The 17,759-nt window shown below is 42.8% G+C and overlaps 1 protein-coding gene across 5 annotated transcripts in view; it reads right to left on the minus strand.

Annotated features, from left to right (window-relative positions):
* LOC138844788 (zinc finger protein 568-like) overlaps positions 1 to 17,269 on the minus strand; it is a 52,770-nt gene extending 35,501 nt beyond the window's left edge. For 2 of the 5 annotated variants that reach the window (XM_070054835.1, XM_070054832.1), the window contains exon 1: positions 16,935 to 17,225. The gene's annotated coding sequence lies outside the window, so the exon portion shown is untranslated. Of the gene's footprint in view, positions 1 to 16,930 lie in introns of all 5 variants that reach the window. The other 3 variants (XM_070054834.1, XM_070054836.1, XM_070054833.1) reach the window with 3 other exon arrangements.
* Positions 17,270 to 17,759: the final 490 nt, after the last annotated feature.

The raw sequence follows: 17,759 nt of genomic DNA on the forward strand, positions 1-17,759 counted from the left end.
AAATTTATGAATTTTGTGGGAAATTATGGACTTACGGTGTCACCTGAATTTGCTGTGTTAAAAAAATAAATACAAAGATTCTTTTTAAATAAAACTTAAAAAAAGTATAGGCTTGTATGGAACAAGATGTTTCTAAACTTCATAACATGCTGTTATTTTAATACAAAACATACATAAGCAAATGTTTTAAACATAAATAATTGATTATAAAAGCTTGTGTTTCTAATCAAATACACTTGTGAAAAGAAATTACAATTTACCCCCAAAATAATCTAGAATTTCCTAACAGTATCTAACTTAATAATGAAGTAAAAACATCCTAAAACATCTTTTCTTTGTGTGAATTTAAGTACAGTACTTTAAATTAGCATTTTCCATCCCAAAGGTTATTAAAAGTTTTGAAAGGGAGATAAACTCCATGAGGTTGGTAGATTTTCTGTTCTAAATTCTTCATGTAGGTGGGGCTGGTGCTGCTGGGCAGCAGGTAAATCCTCTGCCTGTGGTGCCAGCATCCAGTATGAGTACCAGTTCTAGTCCCGGCTGCCCCTCTTCCAGTCCAGCTCTCTGCTATGGCCTGGGAAAGCAGTGGAAGATGGCCCAAGTGCTTGGGCCCCTGCACCCGCATGGGAGACCAGGAAGAAGCAGCTGGCTCCTGGCTTTAGATCCGTGCAGCTCTGGCCATTGCAGCCATCTGGGGAGTTAATCAACAGAAGGAAGACCTTTCTCTCTGTCTGTAATTTTACCTCTCAACTAAATAAAATCTTAAAAAATATATTCTTTATATACTCATATTAATTACAACCTCCTATTTTAGAAAAATGAGGGTTAATGGTTTATGACTTCTGCTAGTCTGTGATTGTTACAAAGTAAAACTTCTAGTTTTATCTAGAAGACAATTCCTTATCTGCAATCACCGTATTGTAACAAAAATTGTGGTACTAAGTTAATAGTCTTTAAGTAAATTAGGAGAATATTTAGCAACTTAAAAACACCTGGCTAGAAAATTTCTTCACAAGATTCCTCGTGGGGTAAACACATGCTGAATTTCTGGTTTTTTATTTACGTGTCTCATTGTCACAGGCTGAACAGCAACAGAACACAGTATGAGAATGGTGAGCACTCCTCTAATGCTAGAGACATATGTGCCCTGTCAGGACTTCATTGGCCTGACTCATCAAAAGACTCAGGAATAAATGTTTCTGTTTTCAAGAGAATTGTGGGGCTGGTGCCATGGTGCAGTAGGTTAATCCTCCACCTGCAGCACCGGCATCCCATATAGGCCCCAGTTCCAGTCCCAGCCACACCTCTTTCAATCCAGCTCTCTGCTATGGCCTGGAAAAGCAGTATAAGATGGCCCAAGTGCTTGGGCCCCTGCACCCATGGGAGACTGGAAAAAAGCACCTGGCTCCTGGCTTTGGATTGAGCAGCTCTGGCTGTTGCAGCCATTTGGGGAGTGAACCAATGGACGGAAAACCTTTCTCTCTGTCCTACCTCTCACTGTCTATAACTCTACCTCTCAAATCAATAAATAAAGTCTTTCAAAAAATCTTTTAAAGTGAATTGCAACCACTATTGCATGTTTTCTTTCACAACTTCAAGTGGACATAGCTCATAAAATAAAATGAATCATGGTTTCATAAACATTAAAGCTTATCATAGACAATTGGTACCAATGAATAGCTTCTTTTACAGTCTCTCTATATAAATAATTAATAAGCCAATTATATTCTTCCTACTCTGCAAAGCCAGTCAATGCAATTGATTTCAAATTTAGAATTTTCAAATCACCCAGAAATGCACAATGTTAATGCTTTTGGAGCTTTATAAGAGCCCAAAATATCAATTTTTAATTCTTGTACTTTTTAACATTAGAGAGTTCTGAGACATTAAATAGTGCTTTTTCTTTCTAATCCATGTAAGACTAACCATGTGCAGAAAAAATATGAGGATTTTTGTTATGCAGATAAATAATTGTGCTTTGCCTAGAATCATGCTTCAACTTTGGTTATTTTTCCTCTTCACTGAATCCAGGAAGACAAGAGTCCTGTGAAACTAATAAAATGCCCCTGGTGTTCTTAAATGATTACTTTTTGGACAGGAACTTCCAAGAAACAACACCACAGTCGTAGTGAACATTTTCTGTGGTTGAATTTTCTCTTTGCTTTCAGGAGACCAAGAGAAGCCACCTGGAGATCTCAGAGAAGGCCACGTGGGAATGGAGGGGCATGCACCTCCTCTGGAAGCAGTTGTGTCTGTGAAATTTTTTGCTCATTGCAAATTTGACAGGTCTCTATCCATTGATAATGAAGAGACTCATCATAAAAATTAGTAATACAGAAAAAATCATTGAAATTTCATTTTTTTCTGCCACAGGCAAGTGGAACAATATCTCTCACAGTAAAACAAACAGACTGTAAAGAGTCTATCCAATGTCTCTGGCTCTCCTCACATTCTGAGGACAGATCTCAGAGAACTTCTAGCTGCCTCTTCCAGAAAGGTAAATCAGTAAATAAATTATTAATAAAAAGAAAAGGAGGTAACTTTTTTTCTGTATTTCTGGATAGGATTCCTGTCTTCGAATCAATATGTCATGATTTTTATTCATTTTTCCTTCTTTGGAATTGGGGTAGGAGTAGGCAAAAACATGCATGAAAGAAGGGGGAAAAAGCTTAAAGTACTAGATTGTAAAGTAGGAACAAATAGGCAGGAAGGCTGGAGGTGAAGGGGTAAAGACTAGGTTAGGGAAAAAAAGCCAGCTTATTAAATCCTTAAAAAGAGAAAGGAAGAAAGGAGGAGGAAATAGAGAAGTATGGTTATGTTCTTATGGAATTACATTCTTATGCAATCTGATCTCTTTGTATTAATAAAAATAGAAATGTTTAACAATTGAAAATTTATTCCTTTATTGAATCACTACTGCCTCATTCCAACACTCTATAAAAACAGAATCCAAAGGCAGGCATAGGTTGCAGGGTGGGGCACAGTGCAAGTGGCAGTGACAGACTTATTTCTCTAATATCAAATTCTACACCACAACTTCTAATCCAGCAAAGTTCTACACATCACCCAGAATCAATTGCATAAAATAAACCGCTTAGGGCAAAAGCTCAGAGAAAATCAATGTCCCCATTATTCTTTGCCTGTGAAGCACTCATATAAATTAGCATGCTGCTAAAGAAAATGAGATTATGGCCAAGCTATGTATAAAGAACATAGGGATGCAAAGTCAGGAGGCAGTTTGGTGTTTTATGAGCACCCAAAGTGAACTGCAGATGAAGAAGGGGATGCATTACAGAATGGGAGCTGAGTAGGCAGCACAGCCAGCAGTGATCACCAAGCCATTAACCTGAGATTGATGAGTATTTGTGAAGTGTACAAGTGAGTTCTACCTATAACAACAGTAATTACTTTTTCTTTAGGACACAAGGCAAAACACATTTTTTTCCCAATTTTTATCTGTTTTTCATTTTATTTGAAAGGCAGGGGGAGATGGAGAGCGAGAGACATTTCTTCCACTTTCTGGTACATCCCCAAATGCTCACAACAGCAGGCAATGTTCAGCCTGAAGCCAGGATCCTGGAACTCCATGCAGGCCTGGGAGAGTTCAGTTAATTCTGAGGATACACAGTCTTCAGTGACACCTGTCTTTATAAAGACACATCTCAATACAAAATAAAACTCTCTACTCAGGACTTTAGAGATCCAAGAGAAAACTTTCAAATATTTTGCAGGTGAATGCAAAACAGAAATCTGGAGACTTCTGTGAGCCAACAAGTTCCCTGCCTACCTGAGAATCAGCCTGGTCACCAGGGAGATCAAGGGAAGAGGACCAAGCAAAGCCATTTGGGACCTGTGCCCAGAGTCTTATCTCTTGAGTGAGCCTAAAGGCAGCCCAGTCATTGGGCACTGGCAGTTTTGGACCACCTTAATCCTGAAGTGGCTACACAAACTAGTCAACTCCAATTTGGGCTGAGTTATCAGACTGGAAGTCTGGTCAAACACTGCCACCCATTAAGGAATCTGGACACAGGAATGGCCAAAAAAGTACCATTAGGAGGTGCTCACAATAGGAGGCAGAGAACTAAGTGGGTAATAAATGCACAGATCCTAGACCAAGGCAACAGGCAATGAAAACCTTCTCTTTTGTTGCAAAATTTTCTTATTTTATCTTAAAGGCCTTGAGAAACAGATCTGTAGACATCTCATGTGTAAGACAAACATGGATCATTCATAATTGGCCTATAAATATTAGCATTCTTGCCCTGAACAATCAGCCTCAGGAGCTAGCTCAGGGAGGGGCAAGTAAAGGGAATTACTTCAATCTCATTTCTAGGGAAATATACATCCTCCATGAACTGCTTCTTACAAAACATTTCTCCAATTTTCCAGGAGAAATACATCAACTCTGAAGAGGCTACTTTTTTTTTTTTTCCATAGAGCCCAACACCTGTCTTGGGAATCACCTGTGATCCAGGTAGATGGATAAGAAAGACAACTGGAATCATCTACTATGAGACAAGATACTTTACCCAAATCACTATATTTCACTCTACAGAAAAATGCAAACTGAATCACAAAGAACTCCAGTGGATTGATCCACTGGTTTCAGCAAAGGGCATATTTGCATTACTCCAGATATGCAGGCCTCTCTTTCTGTGTACCTTCATGTGGACTATCTGCAGATACAGAGTGAAGGGGAGGCTGCAGCAGTAAAAATGGTCAATGTTTCAACTATGAAACTTATTTTTAATTATCTCAAATACAGTCATAAAAATTCTGCTCTAAGCAAGACACACATAAAGCAAAGCTCATCCCTTTCTCAACAAAAATTTAATGCGATGAGAATTACAAAATCTTAAAGAAAGAAATAGAAGACGATACCAAGAAATGGAAAAATCTTCCATGCTCATGGATTGGAAGAATCAACATCATCAAAATGTCCATTCTCCCAAAAGCAATTTATAGATTCAATGCAATACCAATCAAAATACCAAAGACATTCTTCTCAGATCTAGAAAAAATGATGCTGAAATTCATATGGAGGCACAGGAGACCTCGAATAGCTAAAGCAATCTTGTACAACAAAAAACAAAGCCATAGGCATCACAATATCAGATTTCAGGACATACTACAGGGCAGTTGTAATCAAAACAGCATGGTACTGGTACAGAAACAGATGGATAGACCAATGGAACAGAATTGAAACACCTGAAATCAACCGAAACATCTACAGCCAACTTATATTTGGTCAAGGATCTAAAACCAATTCCTGGAGCAAGGACAGTCTATTCAATAAATCGTGCTGGGAAAACTGGATTTCCACCTGCAGAAGCATGAGGCAAGATCCCTACCTTATACCTTACACAAAAATCCATTCAACATGGATTAAAGACTTAAATCTACGACCTGACACCATCAAATTATTAGAGAACATTGGAGAAACCCTGCAAGATATTGCCACTGGCAAAGACTTCTTGGAAAAGACCCTGGAGACACAGGCAGTCAAAGCCAAAATTAACAATTGGGATTGCATCAAATTGAGAAGTTTCTGTACTCCAAAATTAATAGTCAGGAAAGTGAAGAGGCAACCGACAGAATGGGAAAAGATATTTGTAAATTATGCAACAGATAAAGGGTTAATAACCAGAATCTACAAAGAAATCAAGAAACTCCACAACAACAAAGCAAACAACACACTTAGGAGATGGGCCAAGGACCCCAATAGACATTTTTCAAAAGAGGAAATCCAAATGGCCAACAGGCACATGAAAAAATGTTCAAGATCACTAGCAATCAGGGAAATGCAAATCAAAACCACAATGAGGTTTCACCTCACCCCACTTAGAATGGCTCACATTCAGAAATCTACCAACAACAGATGCTGGCCAGGATGTGGGGAAAAAGGGACACTAACCCACTGTTGGTGGGAATGCAAACTGGTCAAGCCACTATGGAAGTCAGTCTGGAGATTCCTCAGAAACCTGAATATAACCCTACCATTCAACCCAGCCATCCCACTCCTGGGAATTTACCCAAAGGAAATTAAATTGGCAAACAAAAAAGCGGTCTGTACCCTAATATTTATCGCAGCACAATTCACAATAGCCAAGACCTGGAGTCAACCTAAATGCCCATCAACAGTAGACTGGATAAAGAAATTATGGGATATGTGCTCTATAGAATACTATACCGCAGTCAAAAACAATGAAATCTGAATATTTGCAACAAAATGGAGGAATCTGGAACACATCATGCTGAGTGATATAAGCCAGTCCCAAAGGGACAAATACCATAGGTTCTCCCTGATCGGTGACAACTAACCGAGCACCAAAAAGGAAACCTGTTGAAGTGAAATGGACACTATGAGAAATGGTGACTTGATCAGCCTTTGCCCTGACTGTTGATGTACAATTTAATACTTTATCCCTTTTAGTATTTTTGTCTGTTCTACTTAATATGACTGGTTTAATTCTATAATTATCACACAGTTATTCTTAAGTGTTGAAAATTAACTGAAATGTGACCCCTGTTAAACATAAGAGTGGGAATAAGAGAGGGAAGAGATGTACAATTTGGGACATGCTCAATTGGACTTGCCCCAAATGGTAGAGTTAGAAACATACCAGGGGATTCCAATTCAATCCCATCAAGGTGGCCTATACCAATGCCATATCACTAGTCCAAGTGATCAATTGCTGTTCAAAATTGATCACACTGATAGGACTACGAGTCAAAGGGATAACATAAACAAGACTAGTGTCTGAAAATACTAACCGATAGAATAAAAAAAAAAAAAAGGGAAAGAATGATTCAACATGAGAAGCAGGATACACAGCTGACTCATAGAATGGCAGATGTCCTAAACAGCACTCTGGCCTCAGAATCAGCCCTTAAGGCATTTGGATCTGGCTAAAAAGCCCATGAGAGTATTTCAGGCATGGAAAGCCAAGACACTCTGGCAAAAAAAATAAATAAATAAAAAAGAGGACCTAAACAAAAGATCTCTGAGAGTGAGATCCCAATGGAAAGAACAGGTCATCAAAGAAGTAGCTACCTTTCTCTGAAAGGAGGATAGAACTTCTACTTTGACTACTACCTTGTCTAAATATGATCAGAGTTGGCGAACTCAAAATGCTTCCATAGCCTTGACAACTCATGAATAGATCCTAGGGTGATTACTGATGCCATAAACAAGAATGTCAATTTGTTAAGGCAATAACAGGAGTCACTGTGCACTTACTCCTCATGTAGGATCTCTGTCTTTAATGTGCTGTACCTTGTGATTGAATGCTATAACTAGTACTCAGTATTTTTCACTTTGTGTTTCTGTGTGGGTGCAAACTGTTGAAATCTTTACTTCATATATACTAAATTGATCTTCTGTATATAAAGAGAATCAAAAATGAATCTTGATGTGAATGGAAGGGGAGAGGGAGCGGGAGAGGGGAGGGTTGCAGTTGGGAGGGAAGTTATGGGGGAGAAGCCATGCAATCCAGAAGCTGTACTTTGGAAATTTATATTCATTAAATAAATGTTAAAAGAAAATTAATGTTAACTGCATAGTTAGGAGTGTACTATTGCATTTAATTACAGTGCTTCTCTATATTTTATTTTTTAAGATTTTATTTATTTATTTGAGAGGTCAAATTATAGACAGTGAGAGGAAGAGACAGAGATAAAGGTCTTCTATCTGCTGGTTCACTCTGCAAATGGCTATAACAGATGGAGCTGCACTGATCTGAAGCCAAGAGCTTCTTTTCTGTCCCCCCTTGGGTACAAGGGCCTAAGCACTTGAGCCATCTTCTACTGTTTTCCCAGGCCATAGCTGAGAGCCAGATCAGAAGAGGAGCAGCTGAGGCTAGAACTGCGGCCCATATAGGTACCAGCCCCTCTACATCTTATAAGCACATCTTATCTGTAAGAAAAACACTGAAAAGTTAGTCAAGTATATCACAAACTATGTTAGAAATTATCTCTAATTTAAATAAAAAAGGAAAACCTTAAAATAGAAGTGGTTAATTTTGGCAATCTGCACAAATGACCTGTGTCCTATTATTTTATCCTTTGGAATACTTTTCAAGATTTCTTCTGACCTTCCCATCTTCCTTTGTTCCTCATACCCTTTCAATATCACTGCCTCTCTGTCCCTGCAGCTCTCTCCCTTTGGAAACAGTCTTGCAGGCTGTCAATCATTATTTCAAAATGTTTTGTAGGGAGTGCCTGAATGGCCTTCTAATATCCCATAAATATATATTTCCATAAAACAGACAATAGAGGGGCTGGTACTGTGCCCTAGCAGGAAAAGCTGCTGCCTGCATTGCTGACATTCCTTATGGGTGCTGCTTTGAGTCTCGGCTGCTCCATTTCTGATCCAGCTCTCTTCTACTGGGGAAGCAGTAGAAGATGACCCAAGTCCTTGGGCCCGTGCACACATGTGGGATAACTGGAAGAGGCTCCCAGCTCTTGGCTTCAGTTCAGGGTAGCTCCAGCCATTGCAGCCATCTGGGGAGTAAACCAGAAGATGGAAGACCTTTCTTCCTCTCTCTCTGCTTCTGCATCTCTCTAACTCAAATAAAATAAAATAAATAAAAATTTAAAAAAAGGTGGTATAGCATAGTGGGAAAGCTGTTGCCTGTGATGCTGGTATTCTATATTGTGCATGAGTTCATGTCCCCACCTGCTCTACTTCTTCTTTTTATTTATTTATTTATTTTCACAGGCAGAGTAGACAGTGAGAGAGAGACAGAGAGAAAGGTCTTCCTTTTCAGTTGGTTCACCCCCTAATAGTCACTGCAGCCAGTGCACCATGCTGATCTGAAGCCAGGAGCCAAGTGCTTCTCCTGGTCTCCCATGTGGGTGTAGGGCCTAAGGACTTGGGCCATCCTCCACTGTATTCCCGGGCCACAGCAGCTCTACTTCTGATCCAGCTCCTTCATCTGCCTAGGAAAGCTGCAAAGAATGGTGCTTGTGCTCCTACTCCCACATGGGAAATGTGGAAGAAGATACTGGCTCCTGGGTGGGAGGGACGTTATGGGGGGGAAGCCATTGTAATCCATAAGCTGTACTTTGGAAATTTATATTCATTAAATAAAAGTTAAAAAAAAAAAAAAAAAGAAGAAGATGCTGGCTCCTGACTTTAATCCAGTTCCAACCCCAGCTGCTGTGGCCATTAGGGGTGTGAAACAGTGGATAAATGATTTATATCTCTCTCTCTCTTTGTAACTCTGCCTTTCAAATAAATATTGGCTGGCGCCGTGGCTCAACAGGCTAATCCTCTGCCTGCGGTGCTGGCACCCCAGGTTCTAGCCCTGGTCGGGGCACCAGATTCTGTCCCGGTTGCTCCTCTTCCAGTCCAGCTCTCTGCTGTGGCCCAGGAGTGCAGTGGAGGATGACCCAAGTGCTTGGGCCCTGCACTCGCATGGGAGACCAGGAGAAGCACCTGGCTCCTGGCTTTGGATTAGCACGGTGCTCTGGCTACAGGAGCCATTGTGGTGTGAACCAATGGAAAAAGAAGGACCTTTCTCTCTGTCTCTCTTTCTCACTGTCCACTCTGCCTGTCAAAAAATAAATAAATATTTTTTTTTTAATTTAACAAATGGCCCTAAATATTCTGACTCATCTTGACATGTAACAGGAGACAAAAAAGTTGCTGCTGACTTTATGTAGTGCCTCCTCAATCTTTTCTATAAGCAAAATACATTTATTTCTTTTGCTGTCCAAGCACTCAAATCTAAAAGAAATAATACTACCCAGTGCAACTCTGTTCAAGGCTGCTCCTGCACTGAAGAAAAGTAAAGGAGCAAGGGGCCCAAACCCTGTGTGGCCGGCTGGCAGTCCCCTCCTCACTCTGCATCTGAGTTTCTGATTAGAGAGGGAGACAAAGGCAACTCCAGATACTGCAGCAGTACACAAACAGCCTCACAGACACACCTTATGTGTGTGCAACAGAAGGAGAGCACAGAGCACTATGCAAGGGAGGAATACATTGAACAAAAAGGAAAGGATGTGAATGGACATAGCTAAGAATTTCCCCACTCTGCTGATCATGATCTCAAGGATGTCCAGGCCAGAATTCCATTTCACTTTGGAAAACCCACTCCATAAAGTTTTCTCCACCTAGGTGTATTCTTATGTGAGGAATCTGTCTTCCTGTGAGAGAGGGCACCACCACAGACTGAAAACCAGTCAAAAAGCAGAGTGATGGCTTTAATTCTCAGAGGTGAATGGACAACCACATCTATGAATTCTGCCTTGAAAAATAAGCTTCCTTCTGCTCTAGGAATCAGGTATAGTTTAGGGCTAAAATGAGAAACACAGAGACCAGCTGGGTCTGTTACATGAGAAGAAAGGAAGCTTGATGGCAGCACTGTAGGTGGCAGCCTCACCTGCCATGCCACAATGCCAGTCCTCAAAATCAGCCTATTTTAAAAAGCATTTTAAATGAGGGATGGGAGAGAGGGACACTGGATTTCATTTTCCACTTCTATTTGAAGAAATGGAATAGTAGAATCCATGCCAGCCTAACACATGGCAGCTTTAGCCACTGATGACATCACAGCTTGCTACCCAAAAGTGGCAGCCAAAATAAACTCAACAAATGAGAACCAAAATAAAACAGAAGAGTTTAACCTAATACCAACAGTTGTTCAGCAGATATCACCAAGATCTTGACACACAGTCATCAGAAGGATAAAGGGTGGGGCTGGCTTTGTGGCACAGTGGATTAAGCCACCACAAAATAAAATGCTGGGATCCAATATGTGTGTCCACCCTTTAAAAAAGATTGATTTATTTGAAAGTCAGAGTTTTGGGGACCAGTGCTGTGGCACAGCTGATTGAGGCCCTGGGCTGCATTCCATATGGTCCCTGGTTCAGGTCTTGGCTGCTCCACTTCCAATCCAGCTGCCTGCTAATGTGCTTGGGAAAGTGGCACAGTATGGCCCAAGTCCTTGGCCATATATCCACATGGAGATCTGGAAGGAGCTACTGGCTCCTGGCTTCAGATCAGCTCAGATCTGGCCACTGCGGCCATTTGGGGAGTGATCCAGCAGACTGAAGACCTCTCTATCTGTCTCTATCTCTATCAGTAACTCTGTCAAATAAATAAAATAAATCTTAAAAAAAGTCAGAGTTATAGAGAGGAGGGAGAGTCAGATGGGATGGCATTGTGGATTAGCAGGTAAAGCTGCTGCATCTGGTATAGGCACCAGTTCATGTCCTGGTTGCTCCACTTCTGATCCAGCTCTCTTCCAATGGCCCTGGAAAAGTAGAAGATGGCCCAATACCTGGGTCCTTGCCACCCAAGTGTGACACCTGAATGAAGCTCTTGGTGCCTGGCTTGGGCCTGGCCCAGTTCTGGTCATTGTAGCCATCTAGGGAGTAGACGAGCAGATGGAAAATCTCTTTCTCATTCTCTCCCTTTCTCTATCTCTGCCTTGCAAATAAATAAATGCTAAAAAAGAGAGAGATCTGCCATCTGACATGGCTGCAATGGCCAGGGCTGAACCACACAGAAACCAGGAGCCAGGCACTTCATCTGGGTCTCACACATGGGTTACAATGGCCCAAACGCTTGAGTCATCCTCTGCTGCTTTTCTCAGGCCATCAGCAGGGAGCTAGTTTAGAAGTGGAGCAACTGAGACATGAACTACTGCTCATCTGGGAAGCTGGCATTGCAGGTGGTGGCTTTCCCCATTGTGCCACAATGCCAGCCCCATGAGTGCCAGTTTGAGTCACAGCTGTTCCACTTCTGATCCAGCTCCCTGCTAACACAACTGGGGAAGCAGAAAAAGATGGCACAAGTACTTGGGTCCTTGCACCAACATGGGACACTGGGTTGGACCTCCAGCCTGGGCCAGCATTATTCATTGCAGTCTCTTGAGTGAACCAGCAGATGCAAGATCCCCATCCTTCTGTCTCTGCCTCTTTCTCTGTAACTCTGCCTTTAAAATAAAATTTTTAAATCTTAATAAAATAAAGAGAAAGGGTGAGAGAGTGTCCACAGTAAAGTAACAGAGCAAAGCTACAGTTGTGCTGTCCCTCAGCAGCCTTCTGCCTTAAGTGGGAAATCTCTGGCTTACAGACACTGACATAAAAGACACATTCAAAACACATTTCAAAACAAGAGATGAGAGGTTTACAAGGCATATTGACTTTATGATGACTTTCATTCATTAGGTACACTGGGTTTAGGTATATGCCTTTTGTGCAGCCAAGTTAACCCAGGGTCCAATTCAAAGAGATGTACTGAGGAAGGTGTGCTGCCAGGGGAGAGAGCTACAATGTCCCATTGCTCTTGTAGCATCATAAAGGGAAGGAAAAGGTCTACTCATGTCCATGGTTACAAAGAGGACAGAAGCACAAACATTTCAGAAGGCAGGAGCAAATTTCAAATACAGTTATTTTAAGAAAATAAAAGGAAGCAAATTTCAGAATATAACATGGGGTAGAAACACACCATCAGTTCATCAATTCTCACAGGGATCCAGGAAAACTGCCCTGCCTACCCATAAACCAAATGTTTCAAAACATATTTTCTGATTAAATTCAGAAGATTACAGGACTCGGCACTCTGGGTGTTCAAATGCCAAATTAAGTTTTAGTTTCCACTACGGGCATATGTAGCCCAATCACTCAGAACATGAGAAAAACTTTTCCATAAGAAGGAACATGAAATATTCAGTCACACAGAATAACTGTGCTTAGTGCTCAAAGTGAACCAACCCCAGGATAAGCACCCAGAAAACCTGTTAGGTCTTAGGGCCAGCTCCATGGTGAAGCATGTAAAAATTTATTTATTTATTTAAAAGGCAGAGTTACAGAGAGTCAGGGCACAGAGAAAAGTCTTCCATGCACTGATTCACTCTGAAAATGGCTGCAATGGCCAGAGCTGGATTTACTTGAAGCCAGGAGCCAGAAGCTTCTGTCAGGTCTCCCATGTGGGTGCAGAACCCAAGAACTTGGGCCATCTTTCACTGCTTTCCCAGGCCACGGCAGAAAGCTGGATCTCAAACAAGCACCCATATGAGATGGCAGCACTGTAGGTGGCAGCCTCACCTGCCATGCCACAATGCCAGCCCTCAAAATAAACCTATTTTAAAAAGCATTTTAACTGAGGGATGGGAGAGAGTTTGTTTATCCAAAGCAAGGATAACATAACATAACTACTACACAGAAGAAGCTCCTGGCTCCTGGCTTTGGATCGGCACAGCTCCGACCACTGAAGCCAACTGGGGAGTGAACCAGCAGATGAAGACTTCTCTCTCTCTGCCTCTCCTCTCTGTAACTCTGACTTTCAAGTAAAATAAATAAATCTTTTTAAAAAAATAACTACTAGTACTCATTAACTTCAAAAATATAGAAATTTAAGGAAACTCAAAATATAACCAAAATCATCATCTACTACACATTATAATCTTTATTTTGAGAGTCATATTAGAAAAAAAAATTAACCCCTCCCCCATTGAAAAAATGCACATGGGACTGGTATAGTAAGTTAAGCAGACCCTGGCAGTGCCAGCACCCCACATGGGCACTGGTTCAAGACGTGGCTGCTCCATTTCCAATATAGCTCCCTACTAATTCACCTGGGAAAGCAGAGGATGATGGCCCAAGTGTTTGGGCCCCTGAAATCAAGTGTGAGAACCAGAAGAAGCTCCAAGCTCCTGGGTTCACCTGGCCCAGCCCAAGTCATTGTGGCCATTTGAGGAGTGAACCAACAGATGGAAGACCTCTCTTTCAATCTCTCTGTAAATCTGCCTTTCAAGTAAATAAAATTGATCTAAAAGAAAATACCCTGTATACAATGTAGTATTTTGGTTATTTCCTCATACAAAGAAAGCTCAGATAAACTGTCGATGAATCCTCCTGGCTTGATGCAATTCAGAAGGATGATTGCCTTCTGCCACACTGTGGTAGACATCAATGAAAGTTATTAATGGGGAGATGAATGGGCTGGAGCCATGGCTCACTAGGCTAATCCTCTGCCTGTGGTGCCGGTACTCCAGGTTCTAGTCCCAGTTGGGGTGCCAGTCCTGTCCCAGTTGCTCCTCTTCCAGTCCAGCTTTCTGCTGTGGCCCAGGAAGGCAGTGGAGGATGCCCAAGTGCTTGGGCCCTGCACCCGCATGGGAGACCAGGAGAAGCACCTGGCTCCTGGCTTTGGATCAGTGCAGCGTGCCAGCCGTAGCAACCATTTGGGGGGGTGAACCAATGGAAGGAAGACCTTTCTGTTTGTCTCTCTCTCTCACTGTCTAACTCTGCCTGTCAGAAAAAAAAAAAATGGGAAAATGAATGGACACCATCAGACTGCTTCCTCATATGCCACCTTTCCTTAAAGACATCACTGCTACATTACCAGATTATGTCTCTTGTGTGAAACATATCTCTCCTAAAAATTTTAAAGAACTTGCCAGAAACTTATAACAGAGCAGGGAATGATGTGCCAAGGACAGTGAGTTAGCCTGAGTAGTCCAGGAATCCTGTTCTTGGCTGTTTTCAAGTTCATTTTTTTTTTTTTTTTTTGACAGGCAGAATGGACAGTGAGAGAGAGAGACAGAGAGAAAGGGCTTCCTTTTGCCATTGGTTCACCCTCCAATGGCTGCTGTGGCCGGCGCACTGTGGCCGACGCACCGCGCTGATCCGATGGCAGGAGCCAGGAGCCAGGTGCTTTTCCTGGTCTCCCATGGGGTGCAGGGCCCAAGCACCTGGGCCATCCTCCACTGCACTCCCTGGCCACAGCAGAGGGCTGGCCTGGAAGAGGGGCAACCGGGACAGAATCCGGCACCCCGACCAGGACTAGAACCCGGTGTGCCGGCGCCGCTAGGTGGAAGATTAGCCTGGTGAGCTGCGGCGCCGGCCCTTTCAAGTTCATATTAATGTACACACAACATAGTTGCTGAGAAAGTGTCTTACAGTTGTTTCCTGGGTGTGAAGCAGCTCTTTTCAGCAGAAACACGTAACTGCTTGTCCACTCGCAAGCACTGTGATAGGGAGTACATGGGAGAAAAGTTCAAAAACACACTGGGTTTCAGAGGAAGATGTTGTTACCCTAACAACATCTATCCAGGATTCACTTTCTATTTTTACTTCCTAGGCAACCTTACTATGCTAAATGAGTTTCACAGATTAATAATCTGGTGACAACAGGACTCTAACAGAATCTATGAACCACTCAGTTAATCAAGTGATAACTTCATTATACTGAAAGTTAGTCTATAGCAATAGTTTTTAGGGCCACATGTCTCTTTTTTTTTAAAGATGTTTTATTTATTTATTTGAGAGGTAGAAATACAAATATTGAGACAGACAGAAAGGTCTTCCTTCTGCTGGTTCACTCCCCAGTTGGCCAAAATGGCCAGAAGAACTGCATTAATCTAAAGCCAGGAGCCAGGAGCTTCTTCTGGGTCTCCCACATGGAGACCCCCCACATGCCTTCCCAGGCCATAGCAGAGAGATGGATCAGAGGAGGAGCAGCTGGGACTCAAACGGGTGCCCATATGGGATGCTGGCACCACAGGCAGAGGATTAACATACTGAGTCACAGTGCCAGCCCAAAGCCACATCTTTTACTATACTGTGTATAGTAAAAGTATAGTATACTATCTCTGTGGGGGGAGGGGAGCATATTTTCTCTTTTCTTCCTTACCCCTCCTCACATTAACACCTTGTATAAAGGCTTCCATAGACCACAGTCATTATGAAAATCTGTCATTAATATCCTCCCATGTTGAAAATGGCATGGGGTTAAACACAGAACTCAGAATAAGAAAAGTAATTTGAAGCTGGTGTTGTGGCTGAGCAGGTAAAACCATAAGGGTGCTGGTTCAAGACCTGGCTGCTCCACTCTCTGCTATGGCCTGGGAAAACAGTGGAAGATGGCCCAAATGCTTGGTCCCCTGCATCTGTGTGGGAGACTTGGAAGAATTTCCTGGCTCCTGACTTCCATGCAGTTCTGGCCATTGTGACCATCTAGGGAGTGAACCAGCAGATGGGAGACCTCTCTATCTCTCTGTGCCTTTGCCTCTTTGTAACTCTGCCTTTCAAATAAATAAATAAAAACATTAAAAAGTAACTGACCCTCTTAATTAAAACCATATGGACTGTAAGATAATCAGCTTGGTGGAGCATTGAGTCACTTTAAAGAACTAGAAGAGAAAAATTGCTACTTTTCTGTATTTATGTCTTCATAGCTCTCTATTTTATGAAAATCCATATTAAAGTAGCTCATTATTAACTCACACGGTAGACTAATTTCAGTTCACTTCTCACTTTGCAAAGGGATTAGCAGCAGGTAATAATAGTTGACATCCCTAATAACATAAGAAAAAAGGGTTGAAGACAGAAATCGAAAAGCAGGAAAATAAATCAGCTACATTTCCATGGCCTCAAGCTCCAGATTGAAAAAGAGTCTGTTAATTAAACACGGAGGAGAGATCAATCTACTAAGCTACTGCACAAGCTTCACATTGCCGCTGGGAAATACAGCCAAACTCATAGCGCCCTGGCTGTCAGATGTGTCCACAGGGTCCAGCCTGGGGGCCACTGGGCCCCACCCAGCTGGAACAACCATGGGGTATTGCTGGAAGCCCAGCCAGAAGGCATTCTCTGACCCACCCTAAATGAGAACTGGGCTATTTAAATCTAGGGAAGGGGACTCCTTCCTTTGCCATGCTCTCAACTGCCCTGCTTGTGCCATTCCTCGTCCAGTGTACTGTAAGGAGAATTTGAGTGAGGCAGCCCGTGGGACTGGCCGTGCATCGGGAGACTGGGAAGCGGCGGTGGGAGACACAACACCTGGGTTCCAGCCTTGACTCTGCCAGAGACGCTCCCAGGATCACTGAGAACCAAGTGATCAATGTCTGGGAGCCGCTACCCGCCATCGCACCCACCCCTCTCCCACACACGCATAGATGCCCCTTCCTGTTCTCCATACTTGCCGTGGAAACTCTCGGGAGCACGTCCCCTTTCTTCAGGACACCTGGAGAGCAAAGCGGAAAGTGTGGGACAGGAGAAGTCGCTGGAACTTGGGGCCCACGGTGGCAGATGCAGAGGCACAGAAGCAGCGGGCGGCAGGTCTGGGGTGTGTGCTCCCGAACCGCCTGCAATTGCACTTGCAGAGCAAGATTCCCCAGGGAATGTGGGAGAACGAGCAGTGCGGCCTCTCAGGGCACACTCTGATCAGTAAATGAACTTCCTCTGTTCTCAACCCCCGGGCCACAGGGAAAGGCACGCGCATGCGTACGTTCTCCCACATGCACACGCACAGGCGCTCAGAGCACGGAAAACGTTAGAGCACCAGGTGACTCTGGGAAATGGAGTCCAGGCCAGGGCATTCCTAGATAGACTTACTGGCCCTCTCCTAGGACTTCAGTACGGGGTGGGTGGAGACAGGCTGGGAACCAGAGGGCGTTTGCTTTTGTTTCCATCCCTCCTTCCCTTCCTTCCCACCCCAGATCTCGAGGGTCAGCTGCTGTTCTTCCTTTCTTGAACAAAATCTTAAGAAGTGACAGCCACTGCTGCTGAGTCCCAAATCCTGGTTCCCTCACACACGCTGTTTCCCTCAGGAAAATCCCCTGCTGCTTTATTCCTGGACAGCTTCTCTCAAGTAACCCATGACAAGGATTTCAATGTAACTCTCAGCACAGGTGTACACGGCACAGTTTAACATCTAGATTTGAGAATACAATTTTTACTTGTGTCTTTTATTTGTGGTTCTTTTCAAAGTATTTTACACCACCCTCTAATTCACCAAGTACAAAAAA

This window comes from Oryctolagus cuniculus, chromosome 12 (genome assembly GCF_964237555.1).
Source record: "Oryctolagus cuniculus chromosome 12, mOryCun1.1, whole genome shotgun sequence".
Taxonomy (NCBI): Eukaryota; Metazoa; Chordata; class Mammalia; order Lagomorpha; family Leporidae; genus Oryctolagus; species Oryctolagus cuniculus.